The sequence below is a fragment of the Lethenteron reissneri genome, chromosome 35, assembly GCF_015708825.2.
Source record: "Lethenteron reissneri isolate LAM-NWPU_2019-01 chromosome 35, ASM1570882v1, whole genome shotgun sequence".
In the NCBI taxonomy this organism is placed as follows: domain Eukaryota; kingdom Metazoa; phylum Chordata; class Hyperoartia; order Petromyzontiformes; family Petromyzontidae; genus Lethenteron; species Lethenteron reissneri.
The window spans coordinates 10,373,508-10,396,083 of NC_083813.1; the positions used below are offsets into that span (position 1 = coordinate 10,373,508).

Genomic DNA, 22,576 nt, shown 5'->3' on the forward strand with positions numbered 1-22,576 from the left:
TTTTGTGACCAGGACAGTGATATTTTGAAATTTACATATTTTCTAGAACATTCCAGATATATTCAGTGCTGAGTAAACTTGGAGTAACTTCTAGAACATTCTAGAACTTTCCAGTAATATAAATAGTAGTATAAATATAGGGGCCTTAAGTCCACCAGTTCAGTTTAGTTCCAGCTGCCGAAGTGGATACATCTCTGCATTTTTCTGAGACTGGCATCAAGAGGCTGCAAGTATCTGGCAGACGCATTTTGCTATGTCTGCGGCTAATTTATCAAGACAAGAGCGAAAAAGTACTCTGTGGAAGCATCTGCTAAGATGTGTGAGGCCTACAAGGCATATTTCGGCATGCCTGTCGGGGATCAAGACAAACCCTGGGAACCTCATTTCACCTGCGAGCAATGCAAAAAAAACTCGGGAAGGTGAGATGGACAATTGGTGCTCGGAATTTTACGTTATAAAATTTGGTACAATTAATTGTAAAAGTTTTTAATTTTAAAATGTTTTATAATTTTCAATGTTATTGAAAATAATATCATATATGAAAAATCTTGCGAGAATTTCATGCACATTAGTCATGGGTGAAATAAATGTATTTTTGTAGGATGGTACAGATGGGAAAAGAGAGCCATGAAGTTCGCAATTCCCAAGAATTTGGCGGCAACCAACTGACCACTCAAGCAACTGCTACTTCTGCATGGTCCAATGCCGATCTTTTGATATCTAGGCTCAAGCAGTGGAACTTGTTGGATAAAAGTGTGCAAGTCGCAGATCAGAGGAAGCGTCACCAACCTTTTTGCAGCTTCTTCACCCGTCGAGATGGGCTCTGCTTCTGCCACAATGTGACCAGTCTGTTCGAGGCAATCTGAGTCACCTGTAACCATAATGAGTGGCGCCTCTTCATTGACAGCTCATCCAGGAGCCTCAAAGCCGTGCTGCTCCATAATGGTAACAAGTACCCGTCTCTTCCCCTGGCTCACTCGGTGCACCTCAAAGAGGATTACAACAGCATCAAGACCTTTTGATGGACGCCTTGAAGTATGATGAGTACAGCTGGGAGGTCATCAGAGACTTCAAAATGGTGGCATTCCTGATGGGTCTCCAAGGCGGTTTTCACCACGTTTCCCTGCTATCTTTGCCTTTGGGACAGCAGGGACACAAAGGCGCACTACCACAGGCAGGACCGGCCACAGCGGACCGAGTTCTCTGTGGGAAGGAACAACGCCAAGTGGGAGCCACTGGTGGACCCCTGGAAGGTGTTGATGCCACCACTGCACATCAAATTGGGCCTTGTGAAACAATTTGTCAGAACTGTAGATAAGGAGTCGGCAGCCTTCAAGTACCTTCAATACTTCTTCCCTAAGCTGTCTTAGGCAAAGGTCAAAGCCGGTGTCTTTGTCGGATCACAGATAAAGAAGATCCTGGAGTGCAATGAATTTCCCAAGAAGCTCACTAGTAAGGAGAAAGTGGCTTGGGACAGCTTTGTCGCAGTGGTTCGTGGCTTCCTGGGCAATCACGAGGTCGAAAACGATGTGGAGCTGGTTGAGACTGGTGAAGAATTACGGCACAATGGGCTGCAAGATGTCTCTCAAAGTCCATATCCTTGATGCTCATCTTGATAAATTCAAGAACATGGGAGCATACTCGGAGGAGCAAGGCGAGTGCTTCCACCAGGATATACTGGACTTTGAACGCTGCTACCAAGGACAGTATAACGAGAACATGATGGGAAACTACATTTGGGGGGCTGATTCGTGAAAGGTATTTACAGTATAATCGTAAATCTCGAAAAACTACTCACTTCTAAATCTTTTGTCGTCATTTTTGTTTTAATTCAGTATAAATACATGTAAATTTTGATTCATATGTTGTTTTTTTCTGACTTTATGTGACATAAATTCGCCAGTTTTCTCATAAAAAAATAGGTACATTTCAAAATATCACTGTCCTGGTCACAAAAGCAAAGTTTGTGGGGAATAATAGCCATTTTCTATACTTTTTAGGCATAAGCAATTACGAAATAACACTTACTATCCAGGAACAAAAATTGTGTTACGTAGTATGTAATAGGAATGCAAATTATAAACGCACACAATATCTCTCGGACAAAAGTGACCGCAACTCTTGGGTCATGGAGCCAAGGAGCAGTGTTGCTTGAAAGCCAGGTAAAATAGGCGGGGCCTTTAAGAAAGACGTGAACCTTTAAGAAAGAGGTGGAGCAATTTAAGAAAGAAGTGGGGCAATTTAAGAAAAACGTGGACCTTTAAGAGGCGGGGCCTTTAAGATAGAGGTAGGCCTTTAAGAAAGAGGTGGGATTTCATTTAAAGCTTTCGTGACTGCAGGGATTCATGTTCTTGGTTCTTTCGGTAAAGTCACGTAGAAGGGAAATATGTTTCATTATTTTATTATTTCCCTTCTACGCGACTTTACCCGAAAGAACCAAGAATATAAAGAGGTGGACCTTTAAGAAAGAGGTTGAGCCTTTAAGAGGTGAGGACCTTTAAATAAGAGGTGGGGCATTGAAGAAAGAGGTTGGCCTTTAAACGTCTCTCCAAAGTCAGCGTAGGTCGATGTGCAGCAGGATGGCGTTCCAGACGGCGGGGGCTGCAACGGAGAGACGATGCCTCGCAGTATCCATGGTCTCCTGCTCCTCGATGTACAGAGGACGACGAGGACGACGAGGAGGATGAGGTTGTGAGTCGCTCTGCCGCTGTGGGAGAGTTCCACCGTGAGCTGTAGTGCTTGGTGACAGCGGCACGGAGAGATACGGTGGACGACGCAAATTTCGACGTCCACACATGTGGCTGCTCAAAGCCTATTTTGAAAGCAGTCAAAACTACGGTGCAAGTTCCCACCCAGGAGCCGCTCGTAGTCGACTGGCAGATCGTGTGCGGTGGGGTAAAGTGTCGGTATTTCCAGCTGTTGCAAGACGTTTGGCCAGCGTGGAAGCGTAGGCTATGTACGCTCTTGAGGGGCTCTCTGGAGCTCCCTTGAGTGAAGGCCCTGATTATAACAAAACCCGAAGTGCGGCCGCTAAGATGCCGGCACAGGAGACGAGTGAACAGCTCAAATGACGGTTCATGGCCCATTGACGATACCTGCTGGGCCCTAAAAATGCTCATAGCACTCCCGGGGAGTGTGATTCGAGGAGGTTAAAAACCCTCCACTCCCCTGGTGGAAAATTACTCTTCAAAAAATCTAGTAATGGCAGAATCATTTTTCGAGGAGCAAATTCGCTCAAGAAAAATGTTCGCACAGCCAGCGGTTTGCCAATAGGAAGCCCCCTTCAATTGGCTGCTTGCATCGTAGGGGTTAAGGACATGCGAATGAAGCCCCCAGTTGTGTTTAATTTCCCCGCAAGAAGTGACAGATAAAAAAAAATCTATTTGGAAATTTGCATTTGAGAGTCGAAAATAAACACGTTTACGCGGCAGTGTGCCGGGATCACTGACCCGGTTCCAACCTTTCAAATATTGGCTCACAGCGGTTGGGACGGTTCGCACCCCCCGCGGCAAATCTGGCATTTCGTTAATATATCAGCGGCGATATCGCGCTCAAATGTAAACACATAAAGAGCTAAACGACCATTAAATTCCCGCGTTCATTTGCGGCGGGCGCGGCGATTTCCTCCCGTTCAGCGAGGAGCGCGGGTGGGAAGCTAATCGTGGCGAGCGGCGATTATGATGAGCTCGAGTAATTAAATTCCCTTTCCGATGGGACGCGCGCGCGCGAGCGGACGCACGCAAGGCCCCGCTGGCCAGTAATGGCCTCGCCGTCGCTTGGGGGCGGCCGGCGGTGGTGGCCGCGGTGCGTGGGGGAGGCGATGGCGGTGGGGAGAGGGGGGGGGGGGCAGCCGTGAATGCGGCGGTGCGTCCATCGCGCCATTAAGGCCTCAATAAACTGGATCGGTCTCAGCAAGGGGTGCGCGCGTGGGAGTCATCCCCCGCCATTTCATACAGTCAGTAAAAAAAAACGGAATCTAAGTGAATGTAAGTGATTCTTGCGGGCATTAAATACCCGTTATTATGCGATTTGCCCAATAAAGCTTTATTGGGACAGCGGACGACCTTAGCTTTTAAAATGACGGATGCGCCGGGGTGCGCGGGTCTTTGTCCTCGATGATCTTTCCCGTGTGTGCTTTTGTCAGTTTTGTTGCTAAGTTATGCAAATGATTTGAGCGAATGTGTGGCATTAAAATGCACGCACAGGTATCACCTGCACGTGTGGGAGGTGTTTTTTTCTTTTTCTTTTTCACGCAGCGTTCCGCAAATGGCTAAATGACCCGATCTCGTCAGATCTCGGAAGCTTAAGCGTGGCTGGGCTCGGCAAGCTCTTGAATGCGCGTACACCCGTGCACAGCACAGGCTGCAGTAGACGGCATGCGGGCCTGCAGTTGCAGGCTGGAGGCGGCAGTGCAGCGAGTTTGTTGTTTGTTGTCCGTTGTTGGACCGCACTGCGCTCCAACGCCTACGCTCCCCGCCTTTGCCAACACGCGCCGATCACCGGGGAGACGTACGCTCCAGCTTCACGGCGTGTGTGCTGAGTGCCTCATCCAACAGCGGATGGACGCAAGACGGCTCTGTACGTGTACATTCCTGCACCGTGCTAGGTGGCTGCGGTGGCGAGATGTTAATTACCTCGCTTGGTGCACAGGAGATTGTGGGTTCGATCCCGACCCTGACGCCTGCCGTATATTTGGAGTTTGTGTGTCTCTCTCTTCCTGTGGTCACGTGGATTTTTGTTCGGGTCCTCCGGTTTTTCCCTCCACATTTAGAATCGACGTGCACCGAAGAGCATTTGTCCGCTATAAATTTCCACGTGATAAGCCACTTCATTGAGCTATCACATGTGTGTGTTGGTCAGGTCTGCTTTCGATTTAAAAATAATAATCTACACAGAGCTCAGTGGGGCCTCACCTGGTAAAAGAAAATATTGTTGAATAGTTGCATTATTTGTTTTTACCCCCCAGCTCAGTCGCACGCACACTTGCTCCCAGTCTGCAGTCCGAGGCTCGGCTCGTGCTGGGGGGGCGGGGATCTGACAAACCGTAGGGGGCTCGGCGCTGGCACGTCTGCGCCACGGCATTTTAGAGCCTCACTGTTAAAGTTTTAGCGGCGCTTGGGGGCACTGGGAAAATGGGCGGGGGGAGGGGGGTAAGGTTACGGGAACAATGCTAACCGCGCGAGCCGGCGAAACAGTGTCGGCGCTAGACATAGCGTAAGCGCTATTGCGGAGGAGCCAGTGACGGCGATATAGCACCGCGAGGAGGCAAGCCCTTCGGATAGTGTGCGCTAAACAAAGCGGGCTGGGGGCTGCCGCTGACTCTACATCCGCGAGTGTAAAGCGACTTATAAGTCCGGGATTTGAGGGCGTACGTTTGGTTGTTCGCTGCATGAACATTCTCCAAGGTGTATTTGTCGTGCCCGTAAGTGCGTTATCCCCTGGGATAGACCAAGTGTATGCACGTTAGAACGTGTCTATATCTGGTTTATCGCGGGCTTAAAGCGTGGAGGGGGTCATCTAAACGGTGAAATGGACACGAGAAGCATTGCCGCACGTCCACGATTTAAGTCTGGCTTATGAGCATCTCCTTTCTAATTTAATTTCTCGGATTTTTAACGCTGTAATCACTCTTGATTTCGATATTTTTTTTTACCTTTTATTTTTATGCTTGAAAGTCGTTTGTTTCAGCCAAAGTGATTATGAAGGCACGCACACTTTATTAAACATTTTCCCCCCCATATTTTCCCCGCCTCCTTTCAGCTGTCACTTTTTTTTTTTCAGGGTAACGCGTTTTTACAACGCGCCCGGCCAATTTAGCCGAAGTTATTCCAGAAGAACCACAACACCTAAATTAATATTTAAGAGCCCTGTTGGGAAGCCACAAACCAATCATCGGGTCCCTGACCATTTAAAAACAAACTTAGAAATTTCATCTCGAGGCGTTATATTTTTTTTCTCCTCTCTCTCGCTCGCAGTGGAATTACTCATCATTGTGCCATAACGCGCCAGCATCAATTTGGCTGCGTGCGCCGCGCGGGTCCCTTGACAAGCGCGGGCGGGCGCAAGTGCCGCTCTCATGCCGCTCTCATCCCGCCTCGTAAATTAGCCGGGGCGGCCGCAGTTTGTTATTTTATGTTTTTTTTTTTTTGCTGCGAGCACGTTTATTGGCGGTCCCAGTCGTGCAATCGCGCTTTTAGTACGACAAAACGGCATACTTCGCCGGGAAACATTAAACCACCCCCCGCTCCTATCCCCCCTTCCCCCGGCTCTCTGGGCCATTCGTCAAGCGAGCCCCTTCTCACCGCCACTGCTGCCGCAGCCGCCACTGCCGCCGCTTGCAACTACCACAGAAAAACCTGCCTGCAGGTTAGGGCCGGGGCATTTCAATCAACTGCGGTTTGTTTCCAAGATGCGGTCTAAGGGGGCCTCGAGTTGCTCCCCCCCCCACACAAACTCACCCCACCCTCCCGTCCTGCCACCCCCTCGCCAGTGAGATTGGCTGGTGGGGGCCCCCAGCCGCCACAGTTCATACAACATTTCAAAAATATTTTGGTACGTACACACACACACGCGCACACACACACACGCTCTCTCGCCCGCTCTCTCTTGCTCAACGTATGCGTGGCTTATGCGTGCAGTACAAACAACACCGCGGGTGAGATTTACGTCTTACCGAAAATCAGCCGGGATGCAGCGCCGTGGCGGTTTGTGCCGGCGTCGGTGGCGATGGAGACGCGTCGGCGGGATTTTGCCAGGATTCTGACGGAAAGGGGACATTGGCCACCAACACGCAAATTGTTTTTTTGTGTTTGAAGCTTTTCATGCATGTAGATCATTGACCAAATGAGTAACACATGCCCTCAGAGAAGCACGTTTTCTGAAGGGCTAGAGGAGCTGACATTTTGCACAAATCAAAAACGTTCAAATCTTGGCGCGCAAACATTCCAGCGCCCAGTTCAATTGGTTTTCCTCACGGAGCAGGTTCAAGCCGAAAATTCTACACTGCTTTAGGTCTTGCACTAAACACTTAGTACAAAGATACGATCCCAATCATCAATGAACTAAGCAAGTCACCTCCTATGAAGTTAGACACTGGAGCTGATACAAATCTGGCAAGGCCCCGTGCAAGTTGTGGGTGTGAACGTACCACTGCACGTGCATGTGCATAGCACATTTTTTTGCTGGCTGTAACTGTTTATTACAACAAAAAAGACGGGTGAGTAAGATACACGTCGGTATACACCTCTCCATGCATTGGTCAACAAGCTCAGAGGGCCTCCCCCCTTGCACTAATGGCCACAGTCTTTGACAATGGTGGTGGTGTGGCACAGTTCTCCACTTGGTCCTCATCCCCAGTGTTTACCCCCCCCGCCGCACCACCACCACCACTATCATCATTACCACCACCATCATTATCATCATCACCATTATCATCCCCACCATCATCACCACCGCCATCACCACCACCATCATCATCACCACCATTATCATCACTATTACCATCACTACTATCATCACCACCACCACCATCCCCACCACCACCATCATCACCACCACCATCATCATCACAACCACCATCATCACCACCATCACTACCATCACCACCACCACCACCACCATCATCACCATCATCATAACCACCATCATCATGACTACCACCATCACCACCACCACCATCACCACCATCATCATATCTACCATCATCACCACCACCGTCATCGCGCGTGCTAATTCGCGCGTCTCCTCTCGTGCGCCGGTCGGGTGCGCGTGGACGCGTGGCACGCTCCCGCGAGCGCACGCTGCAAACAGTCGCATCTCCCCGGGCGCCGCCCACGTCAACTCTGCACGCCGAAGGCCGTGCAGTGCTCGGCAGCTGAGAGAGCGAGCGAGCGAGTGCTAATTCGAGTGCACCGCGTCGCTAAATCACAGGAAACGTAACTAATTTCACCCGCGGTCGGGGCCGTGCCGTGACGGCGGCTGGGGTGGCCGCAATGGTTTTCGCAGCCGCTCGTAATGCACCTGCGGCTCCGTCGGGTTGGGCCGCACCGTTGAGCTTTTCTTCGCCCCAGAAGCTTTCGCCGCGCACTGCTTCACGAGTCGAGTGAAGACGCTGTCGACCTACCACTGGTCGCGGGCCTCCCCACACCGTGCAGGTCGTGGGGGCGGGCTTTGGAACATACTTCACCACGCTGGTCAGCGTGAGTTGACGAAGGCGAGGAGCGTAGAGGTAAAGTACAACACTCGAGTGCGCTGCATTGCCCTCTGCTGCTCGTAATGTAATCCCCGCGAGCTATCACAACCGGCCTTGCATGGTGGCATTACGCAAGATTTCACCACGGCGGGCATCTTCAGCTCGTGACAATGCCGGCAGTGGTGGTTCGCAGTCGTGACATTATCAGCGTGTGGCCTAACCCAGAGGGCCACGCGTGGACATTAAGGGAGGCTTGGATTGACCTCCGTAGCCGTGTCCAGCTCAAGCAAAGTGAGATAGGGGAAGTTGCCAGCGTACGAGATGCCGGGCTACGAGAGGAAAGGCATTGTATGTACGTACGTTGAACTTCTTTCACACCCTACGTAGCAACTTGTGCTCATCGGAGGTGCGGAAAGCAGACGGGGGACTCCATTCCGTTGATTCCATCAGGGACCCTCGTCGCCAACCGCGTAGCCGGTCGGCACCGCAACCGCCAGGGTGCGCGATGACACCCGGATGCGTGGACCGCCCCAACCTGCCCAATTAGCTCGGCGTGTAAAAAAATAAATATATTGGTGAGCCCGCCGTTGTGCGTCGCTAAGGGGCCCACGCCGCCTCGCGTCACGCAGGCACGCGGTTTTTTGTGGCAAGCTGAGTACCCGTGGCGGGGGTCATGGGTTAACCCCGAGTGCTGCACGCAGCCAGCCTCCGATGATGATTTACACAGCCCCCCATCCCTCCCACCACCACCGTCAGGTGAGTGCGTGCGTTCAATTTCCTTTCATCTTTTCCTCGCCGAGTAACGTTTTCGAAATTTCTCGCGAGCTGTTTTCGTGCATCGCAACCCCCTGAGGGCTGCTGGTCTCCTGCGTACGTACCGAAGCTGAAAGAAGCGTGGCCAAAGGCACTAACCACTAGAGTACAGGATACACCTTACATCAACAATCCCATACAATTAAATCATATATTCCTACAATCCTATGAATTCTAGATTTGAAGCTTTCGTGACTGCAAGGATTCATACTTTTTTTTATCCTATGAAGTTCAGGATTTGGACCAACTCAGCCGAGGTGCGGGCTTGGAATTGCACAGAGACAGGGAGAGGAATGTACGGATTAGAGAGCATACGCAAGTGTGGCTTCTATGTAACAGCGATGATGACCATTGGATTGGCGCATATCTATCCGTTGCTACCTCACTCTCAGAATATCTTCACAGGGCTCGGTTACGGTTGGTAAGCACGCGATACGTTGAGCTCCCAGCGACTCTAAGCGTCGTCTCCGTTCAAGTAAAATAATTATCGTCAAATTTTTTTGCTGTACCATTAATATTGCTTCTTCTATTCTTTTGTCTCTCTTACGGGGTTGGCTTTGCTACGTGAGCCCAAATGTAACGTCGGAACACCGTTTGCCGACAGCTTGCACGCCGCTAACTGACTTGAGCTCCCTAAAGAAGCTCCCCACACGTGGACTGAAACGTCGGACAAGGTGCCGAACAACGCGCGTTACAGCCCGGAAACCCGTGAGGGGGGCGGCGGTCATCATTTACACCGATCGTGACGAATCTATTTCCAACGCGTGCAATCCAACCGACAACGAGCGTCAAAATCCATTGCAATCGACCAATCGACGCATAGTCACACGCGTGAACGTGTCAGGGTGTCTTCACGCGGAAGTCCATTTTTCGTTTGGAATCCCTCGTGTATTTTCTTCCCACAGTGGCGCCACGGCGGAGTGACCTGGCTGCCATCTCTCTGGCCTGCGCGTGCCCCCCACACTCACAACCGCCCCCCCCCCTCCCACAATGCCCGTTCTCGTCCCTCACTGCCCCTCCCCCCGGTAATCGCTGGGAATTTACTGCGCCGTGGACGTGTTCTGTCCAGCCCGCATTCCAAAACGAGAATTCCCAAGGCTGGGATTCATAACTCGGTGGAGAATTGCAAATGAAGGCTGCCGTTGAAAGTAAAAAAAACAAAGGCCGAGAATATAAAATAAAACACAACAGCGACGGCAAAGCGGTGGTGGGGGGGGGGGGGCGGGGGAGCGGTGTCTGTGGGTGGCCCTCCGCAACCAGCAGAGCCCGGGCACCAACCACAGGCATCGCGCCGTAACAGCCCCCGTAACTGGATATCAAAACAGGATAGCTTTGTATAAATGAGCCTAATTTGCACCAGACTCGGTATCTGGTCGTTGGGAGATTTTTCGCCCGTTGTTGTAAATATACACACGAGCTCGGAAGTTCGGCGAAAACGCCCGCTGTGGCAGCGGCCGCAACTTGCGCGATCTGGCTCCCTCGGGACACGGTGGGAGGGGTGGGGGGGTGGGAGCAGGGGGGGGGGCACTACCGTGGGGGTCACCGAGGGCGGTTGTTTTTTTATCAACAGATTCCTCACAAATTTGCTACCGTACATGGAATGCGTACACAGGGCTCGGTATCAATAACCCGCTGTGATGAAACATCATCGATTAATTTATCAAGCGCCGGCAGCTCCAGCAGCCGTTATGACGGGATGTTAACTATCCTGCTTGCTATGCAGGAGGTCGTGGGTTCGATCCCGACCCTGACGCCTGCTGCTGTATATTTGGAGTTTTCACGTCTCTGTCTCCCCGTGGCCGTGTGGATTTTTCTCCGGGTCCTCCGGTTCTTCCCTCCACATTTAGAATCAAAGTGCGTTTTTGGAGTACTTGTCCTGCTATAAATGTGCACGTGATGAGCCACTTCGTGGAGCTAACATTCATTTGTGTCCAGGTCGCTCCTGAAAAAGAGCTACATAGCTCAGTGGGCATTACTTGGTAAAGTAAAAATAGCTTAGTCTGACGAATGGTGCAGTAAGAAGCAGCTCCGTTGCTCCCGCGAGAAGTTGACTTCTATCGCACCGTACGTAGCCAACCGTGATAATCGGAGGTGCGGTGGGCGGGGGGGGAAGGATCACAAACTAAACACAAAAAGCAGTTTAACACGTAGCAGGCTTTCGCGACCAGTATCATCCATAATAGAAGTTTTTGGGTGAGATCGCGTAAATAGTAGTTGTAAAGAAACGAGCTTGCCAATCTCGATGATTTAAAAGTGCACAGCTCCAGCGGCTTCCTAACATCGGGCGGAAGAGCGTTCCAGACGGCCGCAGAAGCGCACCCGAAGACTTGGCAGCGCGCGGCGTCGGTCATAAACGCGCGGCAGGGAGTGCAACCGCGTAGAGTTTATTTTTTTATCACCATTATCATTTGCTTACATTTTATTTGCGCTTAATTTTTATGGCGAAGAAGAAGAACAAGGAGAAGAAGGCGAACGAGAGGGAATAAAGTTGACGGTAAAATTTATCGCGGTGAGCGCGCGCGTCGATCGCAAAAGAATAAACGAGCGATTAAAGTTGTTACGGCGCTCGGGCAATCTGCATTGCTCCGGCTTGTCAAGAGAAGAACCCCCAAAAACGCACGCGAGAGTCATCTCTGCCCCCCTTCAGACACGTAATTCTGCGATCCCGACACATGGGGACGGCTTCAAGACACCTGCATCAGGCACTGACCCGGACTCGTCGCGCCAAAAAAGTAGCGCAAGAAGGTCAAAGTGATTTCTTGCTCAAATTCGAGCGCTGATCTTGCGGCGCGCGTTTCTTCTTCACAGCCCCGAGCCAGCGTCGTTGTACATTCCTAATTGAAGGGGGAGGGGGCAGCTAAGCCTCTTCGTACGACAACCCACTGTTGACTTCCTCACTTAACGTTGAGCTACAATTGTTCGCTCGTTATCAATGCTGGAGAAATAGCCCCCCCCCCCCCCCCCCGTATGAACCCATGTGCAAATTGGTGCATTGCACAGTTTTCCCATCGGCAATGGGCACTCGCCGCCGGTCATCGCCATGCTTCGGGGCAACGCGCCGATCGCCGCACACTGAAAATCGTGACCATAAATCCAATTTCCGGCGTGGCAAAATACGGCGAGATTCCCGTTAACTTTGCTGCTGTGGGAGACTAATTTGTGTGTGCGCGTGTGTGCATGTTGCTATTTTGTGCGTGTGTATATGTTGCTACTGTGTGTGTGCATGTTGCTATTGCTACAAGTCTAATAACTAGCGTAGCGTTGAGTCACTGCTCGAGCCAACCTGCCTCCCTGCTCATGTTCTCCCCGCCCGTTCTTGTAGCGTCTCTCTCTCTCGATTGGATGCGCCCTCTCGGGCAGCTCCCCTGCCAGTGCCCGAGAAGGGGCATTGCGTCCTCACACTGAAGCTGATCGCAATTCAGTGCCGCTCCCTCGCTCTCATCTGCCTCGCTGTTGCGTTCTATCACCGCAACAAAGACAAAGATGCCCCGTGTAGCCTTTGCGAGCACCTATGAAGGCCGGCACGGCACACGAGAGGGGGGTGGGTGGCCAACGCCACGCCCGGCCGCCTTTGTCTCCCCAGTGGCGATGTTTACACACCGCACCAGGTACTCATTTGAGGCTGAGTCGCCGAGGACCTGTTCAGATAATCGTCACTGGTGTTGATATCCGTGAGCGGGAATCGAACTCGGGTCGCCGGGTTCGTTGGCGCATTGGCGCTAACCGTTACGCCACCGCTCCCCGACCGACCGACACATGCAAAACAAAACGTGGGGGCCACAGGACACAAAAACGAGTGTCCGTGTTTCTTTTCGTCCGCAATAAAACGGGGCAGCGTCGATCGTCCCGAGAGCCTCCGTTGTGGCGACGTCGTCAGAACGAGAACAAAAGCAGAGACGATGGAACGAGAGAGACAACTCCTCACGGGGCAACGCTGCGACAGGTCGTCGCTCCGCGAAAATAGGAAAAAGCTTACGAATGTGTTTCAATCTCGCCGTTCGCAATGCCCGCCACTTAAACGTCGCTCGCATCGCTCGTAGCCGCACATTAAACGTTGCAGCCAGATTAAGCTGTACCCCAACACAAAACTTGAATAAATACATTTCAGTTGGCATGCCACCATCTTCTTCATCCTGGGTTTATTCCGACTCACACGGGGATCCGATTTCCCGGTCCATCTCTCTCCACTCACCCCTTGTCCCAGGCTATCATCTCCCCGTCCACTCCGCCAGTCCATTACATCCCTGGTTCGCCACCTCAACTCACCTCTTTCTATGTGTGTACGTCTGTTGAGCCTCTTTCGCACCATACGTCACCAACCACGCGAATCGGAGGTCCAGGATGGGTACCACCACCACTCTCAACCTTCCTGCTCCGCGTCTCTTCATTTGTGACCCCGTCAAGTCACGTGACCCCTGAGATCCCCAACGTTCAGATCCGTGCGTCAACACTCCCCTTGGCTTATGCTCCACATGGCATGCCACTGTTATTTTTTTTTTAAAGAACGACAACAGTCAAAGTTACCCTCGCGTAGCATATAATGTTCAAACAAATACAAACGTTCCGTTGTAGGTGTAATCCTCTCGTTCTCAATCACAAAGAAGTTAGCAATGCCGCGTTCTCACAACTGTTGGGGAGCGAGCTGGTCTGGATTGAGGGTTAGCTAAGTGGGCAGTCCTATGGTAAGTAAATCCAGTTAACCACCATAGTGTTTCTTCGTCTTATTTTAGCATTTTCTACCGGTTCCCTATTCCTGTAACAGGTAAAGCATATACCGATACTTGCTGTTTGTATCGCGAGCTATGTCACGGTGATTGCAAGCTAACATCTGTACTCTATAATATCTCGGCTGCCGCAGAGTGCCCGTGAAATAATAAGAGGCCAGCAGCATGTTGGGCCCTGAAATAAATAAAATCTGAAACCTGAAAAACATATCACACATTAGGTCAAATACTTCATGGCGGGGGCCTGCATGTACGTTGAACTTCTTTCACACCGTACGTAAGCCAACTGCGCTAATCGTATGTGCGGGGCAAGCGCTGTTGGTAGAGGAGATACTTCAGTAATGTGCAACTCGCGGGGGGTTGCGTGAGTGTTCGCGTCAACTTGGCTCACTCTGTCGCGAGCAATGCAACGCACGCACGCAACGCAGCGCACACAACGCACGCGGGACACACACGCGGTGCGTGCACTGTAGACTAACCAGCGACTCGCACCCAACACCGCCCGCTGAACACAGTGATATCATCATTAGGGTTAAGGGTTGCTTCAGAACACACTCTAATCGTGTTATTACAAGTGGAAACACGTGAGTTTTTTTTGTAAATGGGTGGGAGGGGTTGTGATGGGGAGTGATGAAAAAAAAAACATTTTCTTTCAACTGCACCAGCGTGTGCATAACTTGGGAACGTGAGTTCGCGAGCGCGCGCGCGCACGCGTGCGTGATAAATCAATCGCGCTGCCATCATCCTCGCGCGCTCTCCGCTCGCACACCCCAGAGCTCTCCCCGCCCCCCACCCTCACACCGCTCTGCCAGTGACCGACACCTTCAGCTCCGTCGCTCGGCCCCGCTGAGCGCAAGCCGCACACGAGCGTGCGCAACACGCCGGGACACTTCAGCGTTCAAACTCAGCCCACCGGCCGCGCCGAGCGACATGTGACCGGCATTCCATTAGAGGACCCCACACCACCACCCCCCCTCCCCCCCCTCTCGTTAACCCTCGCAGCCCAACCCGGGCCACATGGGGTAACGGCTCAGGAATAGCGGGAGGATGAGGGAGGGACGTGCCGATGACGCCGGGCTGCGTACGTAGTACGAGCGCACGCGCGTTTGTGTGCGCTGTGGAATTTAAAAGAGTGGAAGGCAGCTAAAGTAGCAGTGGTAGTCGGGGGACTCTTATTTGACCATTACCAGCCATGATCGATCCACTGCTGGTTGAAGGTCCTCCGCAACAAAATAAATTAAACCAGATTTAAATTTCGATTTTAAGCTTTCGTGACTGCAGGGATTCAACTTCTTGGATCTTTCGGTAAAGTCACGTAGAAGGGAAATAATAAAATAATAAAAATAAAACATAATAAAATACAATTCTCACGACGTTTCGTCACGTAGAAGGGAAATAATAAAATAATAAAAATAAAACAACGGCCATTCAGACGCTGTCTTTCCGACAGACCTCTTCTTCACCTGAGGACGGCTGCTTGCGTTGTGGCTGAAACGTCGTGAGAATTGTATTTTATAATGTTTTTTTATTTTTTTATTTCCCTTCTACGTGACTTTACCGAAAGAACCAAGAATAAATTAAACCAGGTAAGACCCACTTGAGCTACATGGCTTTTTTTTCAGCCATATAGCCACAAATGATAGTTCAACAAAACGCACGTTGATTCTAAATGTGGAGGAAAAACCCGGAGAAAACCAGAGAAAAATTCACGTGGCCAAGGGAAAAATGCAAACTCCAAATATACAGGTTCCAGGGTCGGGATGGAACCCACGACCACCTGCATACCAGGCGAGGTAGTTAACATCTCGCCACCGCAAGCCATCGCCATCTCTCATGGGCTTGCGACGTGACAGGCACATGTGGTACATGCACACGGGCTTCGATGCCGTAGCTCTGTCCGCATCACAGATGTCCTCCCAAGCATGCGCCCTCCATCGGTGGAGACTACGTCTCTCTTTTGAAAGGCTGACCCTAGACCAGGGGCCGGGAATAATAAAAAAGAGCATAGACATTTTTTTGTTATCGAATTCGATACACAAAAACTATATATTAGCCGCAATTCAGTGTGAATACGAGAAACGGTGGTCCTTAATAAATAACGTCACGAAGCGGTCTTTAAAAAGCCGCATGCGGCTCCGGAAGTAGCTGACCCCTGACCCAGGCCAAAGGATGACAACAAGTACCAACGCAAACTATGACATTTCAGGGGAATAGGTAACATCACTCAATTAAATGGCGACATTTGATGCTCTTTTTCAAATGACAATAAGCATCTTTAGAAGCGGTCACATGTAGATGCCACTTAAATCCACGTTGTATTGTACTGTACAGAGTCGCACAGAAAATTACAGACTCACGTAAAGACCCACAGACTAAGGGAGACCCACGGACTCACACAGAATCCCACTTACGTAAAAACCCACGGACTCCCAGAAAACCCATAGACTTACAGAAACACACAGACCCACGTAGAGATCCATAGACTCGCATAAGAGACCCACAGACTCGCATAAGAGACCCACAGACTCGCATAAAGACTCACAGAGTGACCCAAAGATTTCCCCGATTCTCTTCAGTTCCACCCTCAAAATGTTCCTTCCACCCGCCCTCTGCCTAAGACTGACTGCCTATCTCCGTAACACAAACATCGACTACGTCTGTACAGCGTCTCAAGGATGCGGCCACGGTGCCGATGCCGTCGCATTGCGTTGCCCTGTGCCGTTTTTTGTTTGTTTCTTCTAAAATTCAGGTTCGTGCCTCCCGAGGTGAGCGCGTCGGTTGTGACTGCGAGCGGCGGGACGGAAGGATGCGGGGTGGGGGCAAGGGGGGGGCAGGGGGGGGCGGTGGGGGCAGGGACGCAGGGAGGGGATCTAACAGATGGGGGAGGGGGATAGGGAGGAGGGGGGGTTTCCCTGTGGGACCGCGGCGTCCGGCGAGGACGGGGTTAATGGACCCCTCGTCGGGGGGGGGGGGGGGGGGAGACGCTCGGTTGCCGCTCCTGGGGGAAGAGTTCCCTAAATAAAACATGCCGCGTGCGATGTTTAAAAAGTTTTATTGCCACATTGAGAAGCTGCCATCGCTCAAGTGACAGCCAGGAAGTGTACATATTTAATAGGAATATACCGTGAATGCGGCGACAACACACGTCAGCACGGTGCGTTAGGGGTGGCCGTTAAAGCCCGATGTTTTTAGCCCCCCCCCCACCGCCTTCCACCTCCACCCGTGCCGCGATATGCACAGAGTGGGGAGCGGGGAGGGAGTGGGCATCTTCCCCGCTGCTGCTGCATCGTCGCCGCCGCATTCAACCTCATTGGTGTCCGCGCGGTTCGGCGATGCCCGGGGAACCGGCACCCGCAGGGACCGCACGAGATGCCTGCCCACCTGCCCGCCTGCCCACCTGCCCACCTGCCTGCCTGCCCGCCTGCCCACCTGCCCAGCTGCCCGCCTGCCCACCTGCCCAGCTGCCCGCCTGCCCACCCGCTTGCCCGCCCGTCCGTCCGTGGGCAGACGCGCAAAGTCGAGAGGCGGTGACGACAGCAGCTCTTTTCTGCGCTTGACATTTCGACGTCGTCGTCGACGTCGTCGCTTTCAAACTCCGCTTGCCCAACACGTTGGCCTGATTGGCGTCGCGTCAATTGGAATGTCGAGAGGAACAAGAGGCTGGAGGGGAGGGGGCAACGCTCGAGTTTGTTCAAGACGTAGCCTCTTGTCTACAACGAAGTGGGCAGCCTCCCCCCCCTCTCCGCCCTGTCACAGCGAGTAATGCTCGTCGCGCGACGGTCAAACCGATATTTTGATTTCTCCGAGCTGCGATCGTAATCGCGTGAGGTGCGGAAACAAATTCCCGCGCGGTCATCCGTGACGGAGCTGAGGACACCCAAGTCGCTACCGTACGGTTAAGAGTCCGGTATAACCACGAGCGGTGGGCCTGGGATTCAAACCCAGGTGCTCAGATTCTGCCAGCTCAGCACTCCGACCTCTTGACCCACCTGGCCACCTCGACGGCGACCAGAATGTTAAACGCCAAGCCGATTAAATGCAGAGGAATTCAGTACAGCGTTTTAATGACGCGTGTGCCGAAAATATTTACGCGCGAAATTTCTCTTCTTGTCAGTTGCTGATAAAGGGAGAAAAAATAAAATGTTTTTTTGTCGGATTGGCCTCCTTCAAGGCCAGAGGAGACAGCATTCCTGCATATATTTTTTATTTAATTTGAGAACTTGTAACTTAATACCGATGTTCACTAGCAGTGGCAGATTGCCTGACGCACAATCTGCAGGTCAATAGTTTAAATTCCGCCTGAGGGTTGGATATCAGCCCATCATCCCCCCCCCGCCCGCCCCCCCCTTCAGGCTGACTAAATCGAGCAACACTTTGTTCCAACAGCGATTGTTCCCTGATCCCCGACATGAAGCGTAAAAAAAATGTGGCGTTACGCAACTGGATCATGTCGACCATTGGAGATTACGATATTGATGCATCCAGGAAAGCCTCAATCATGTATATAGATTACATTGAGATGTTTTGTAACCGGTTTCATTCGTCAACGGCGTTTGGGGTGAGAGCAAACCGTGGTTACCCAGCGAAAACCCACCGCGCACGTGAGGCGGTGGCGATACTCAAGAACTCCATACAGATGCATTCAAGAAATCCACTGCTGCACTGCCATAGTTTTGTCACCTCACAGCTTCATAGCCTACAACACCCAGGGTTCCGAAGCAGCCTTCCCATCCAGGTGCAAGCCGGGCTGCAAGCCCTGCTTGGTTTCTGACATCCGACGCTGATCAGGTCATTTCGGCGGAGGTGGGGGGGATAAACTGTACTTAGGCCTCTACGTATTAACATAATATTTTTTATATTTTTTTATTTAAAGCTTTCGTGACTGCAGGAATTCATATTCTTGGTTCTTTCGGTCGAAAGAAACGTGAGAATTTATATTGTTGTATTTGTATTATTTTATTATTTCCCTTCTACGTGACTTTACCGAAAGAACCAAGAAGATAATAATGATTGTGTTCATTCAGCCAGCTCGTTGCGGCGGGGGGGTGGGGGCGCGGGGGGCAACGAGAAAGCGAGCGGTCTCACCACCAACGACAATGCCACTGGAACATCAGCTGAGCGAGAACTGACCGTTCGGAATGCAGCGTGTGGCTCTCTGGGGCCCGTGACGACCCGACCACGGGAGAGAGACCGCAAGTGCGCGCGCGCGCCGGGGCAGCTACGCTGCACCGCGATCCACGCGTCTCTCAAGAGCTGTTACGTAATGTCGGCCTCGGCAGCCCCGCACGTCGTGGCGTTCCTCCTTTGCTCGTACTTTTACGTACACGTTCTTCCCGTTCGTCAATTAATGGCAGAGGTCGCAATCGGGTACCCGATACCCGTACCCTACCCGATACCCGGCTACCCGTACCCGGCTGGGTACGGGTACCCATTTGCGACCCTGGTGCGGCCAGGTACGGGTAGGCCGTGAGTCACTGGTGAGTCACCGTTTGTCACTCATTTCCCAACGTCTTGTCTCTTTCTCACAATTCAAGTTCCTAGAATCAACCCACGCGCGTCTGCAACATGGCTTCATCCCAGAGGTCGCAATCAGGTACCCGATACCCGTACCCTACCCGATACCCGTCCGGGTACGGGTAGCCGGGCGACCTCTGATTAACGCTGTTAATTTCCGTTTTATATATATATATTTATTATATATATATTTCTGAAACTAAACCCAGGCCCATTACAGAGACTCGTACGACACGAAGTAACCGTTTGCGTGGGACACTGCCAATGCAGCGGTACCATCCGACAGGTGTGGGGGGGGGGTTGCTTATAGTTAGGGGGCCCCGCCGTCCCATTCAGTAGGGAGCCTGGAGGAGGGGAGAGGGCGCAATTTGTAATTTATTCTTAAGGTCGGGAAGCACTTCTCTTCGGTGCCATATTTGCAAACCGTTTGAGATGGGCTTGCACACACGAGCACGCGACTTGGGTCATGTGTCCAAAATTGTGACCCCAAAAGACGGGAGGACCACAATGCAATTCTTCAGGAATTAACCGATGGGTTTCTTGCACGACGCACAAAGGCCGAGAGTGATTTTGCACGCACGTCTGTGCGTCGTTTGAAACGTACCGTTTTTCTGGCCTGCATCATTTTTCCGTTGCGATGAGTTTGTCGCATCGTTCACAGATTTAAATTTTTATTTGACGGTTCGACTCATATTTTTTAGCCTTCCTCAAACCACTGCACTGCTGGATGCAGGCCTTCCAAAGCAGTGTCGACCATGGGTGGTTGTTTGACCACGCCTCACCACGCCGGTCAGTGTAGGCTGGTGAAAGTGGAGCGGGCCCAGAACGAGTTTCCGATATCACTTCCCACTAATCCCACCGCACGAGTTTTCATGGCTGTGCTGCTCGTGTTGCTCGAGATGACGTCCACACACATTGGGGAGCTTCACCCAGAACTTCGCTGAAGAAGTTCCCCGGCAGTGCGTGGCAGCAAGATGTGGGATATCGCGCGCGGGACGACGCAAATGCGCGGAGCGACCCACAGACACACGGGAGGGCCCCTGCTCACCACCGATGTTGGCCACGGCTGGGAATCGAACTCGGCACTCCAAGTTTACAGTGCATCGCATGAACCGCTGCGTCACCGCTCGTGCGTTTGTTTTGTTACGGAACATTGCCATTTCTGTTTCGCTTGCAGCTGGCGAACTTGGCTCCGAGAGTAGCGTCCGTGCGCCGGTTTACAGGGCCCGGTGCCCAGGCTCTTGACGTCAAGCAGCGGTACTTTTACTTTCACTACAAAGACGAATTATGAGCGTCGTTGTTATTAATTATATCAATAAACAGCGAGCGCAGCAAAGAGTGGGGCCGCGCGCGAAACGCAATACGGTTATGCGCTGCTGAGCCGCGGCTTCCTCCGGTCGCAGTCACAACTGGTTAATCAAACCCACGATGCCCGCGCTTTGTTCAGTTAGGTTTTTTTGTTTTTTTTTCGGATGGCATCACCTCCGGGCCACGGCCATATGTCCACGGTCAGGATGGGTTTTAGTCACTCCGCGCGACAAACCTCGCACCGCTGACCCGCCGTTTGCTGGCATCTCCCGTTGCCTTTTCGTGCGTCAACCCTGCACATCTGGCGTGGGTGGTCAGTAATAATAATACGTAATATTAATCACAATAACGTGGTTTGTTTACTCGGGAAAAGCCACGCCGAGCCACGCGATTCTTTTTGGGCTTTGGGTCGCATTACCGGTTGGGATGTTTGGCCGATTGCATCGAGGAGCGGTTCGGCTTCGTGACGGCAGGAAACCGAAGAACCCGGAGAAAATCCACCTTGCAAAGCGAGCTTCCTAAACAATGTCAAACCTCCACGCTCCGCACTGATGAATTCGGCGACCCATTAAGGCACCGCCAACTATTGGCCACCTCACCGTGCAAGCCCTGAAAACACCTTGTATTCCCAGCCAGTTTCCCATACAAGTACTTGCCAAGCTCCGACCTCCTTAACTTCCGATTAGAGGCACATCAGTCCAACAACAACAGCTTCCTGCACTCCTGGGCCCGGTGACCCGTGTTCGACTCTCTGCCGTGGCGACCTTAAAGTGGCGAGTAATATCTGAATCGGTCCTGGGCCACCCCCCTTTCACCAGCACCAAGACACGCCGACCCCAACGCGGTGAAGTAGGTCGTAAACAATGGCCAGAGCCGACACGGCAGGGCGAGTTCCTGCCTTCCTTCCTCCAGCAACAGACTGACAAAGAACTGTAATTTGACTAAACGAATTATTATAATAACTACTCAGCCGCGCACTTCGCTTCGCAGTAGCCCGGCTTTCTTCGGGGCTATAAAGCACGTGGAAGCCGCGCCGGCGTACACTGGTTCTCAGGACTCGCGCTTTGATGTTATCGTCACGCGGGCTTAGGAAATATGAATTCTGACAGTCGGGAGACACACGGCCCGAAGACAAATCGACTGGGACTCAACAGAGTCATCTGCTCCCCCCGGCGACTCTTTAGTTCTTGGTTAACAGCGTTTCCATCAACTTCCCCCGGCTGACACGCCCGCTCGCTCTCTTGCTCGCTCGCTCGCACGCTCGCTCGTTCATCCTACTTCCAGGAGCTCAGGAATGTGTCAAGAGATCCATCACTTCCCTCCCCTGTGACGACAGCGAACACGGGAAGCAAGGCTCGCGATCGAGAGCGGCGCGACGGTTTTGATGTCGAACGACGCCGGCGCGGTACGGGGATGCCATGAAAGATGGGGGGTGCGGTTCTGCAAATTTGCTTTGCTCGTGCCGCTGCTGGAGGGAGGGCTTCCTCCGGAGATTGTTTTTAGCCGCCTCTTGCACGCTCGCCGAGCATCTTGGCGAGTACGTACGTGCGTTGAACATCTTTCGCACCGTACGTAGTCAACCGTGCTAATCGGAGGTTCGCCGAAGGAGAACGGCACTGAACCACAAGCCCGGTCAATACCCAGTAACAGAGACAAGCAACGGACAAGGGCAACAACACTAGACACCGAGAAGCAGTTCTAAAAGAATTAGCGAGGTGGGAAATACCCACACTTTACTCCACCCTACGCGACCTGCCGACCGAGCAACCGTGGACACCCTTTGCAAACGAGTCGCTCCACCTCAAGGGATTTCTACGGGTAATATAAATGTTTCATTCGTAAAACAAAAAGTCGACAACAACTGTGCGGTGGTGTCCACACGACACGCCGCTGGGTGGACAGAGGCGGGGGAGACATCGCCACTGTTTCAACTGCCTCGCCTGTCAAAAACAAAGACCCCCCCATGTAGCCTTAACAGTGCTGTTAGCGAGCACCTGTGAGGTCCGGCGCGGCATACACGGCCGCC

General features: G+C 52.0%; 1 long non-coding RNA gene across 1 annotated transcript in view; it reads right to left on the reverse strand.

The window, feature by feature from the left end:
• Positions 1-1,246: 1,246 nt before the first annotated feature.
• Positions 1,247-22,576, reverse strand: part of LOC133350930 (uncharacterized) — a 119,382-nt gene continuing 98,052 nt past the window's right edge. The window contains exons 4-5 of the long non-coding RNA XR_009756122.1: positions 6,674-6,759; positions 1,247-2,707 (exon numbers count right to left, since the gene is read on the reverse strand). This is a non-coding gene — a long non-coding RNA (uncharacterized LOC133350930). The remainder of the gene's footprint in view (positions 2,708-6,673; positions 6,760-22,576) is intronic.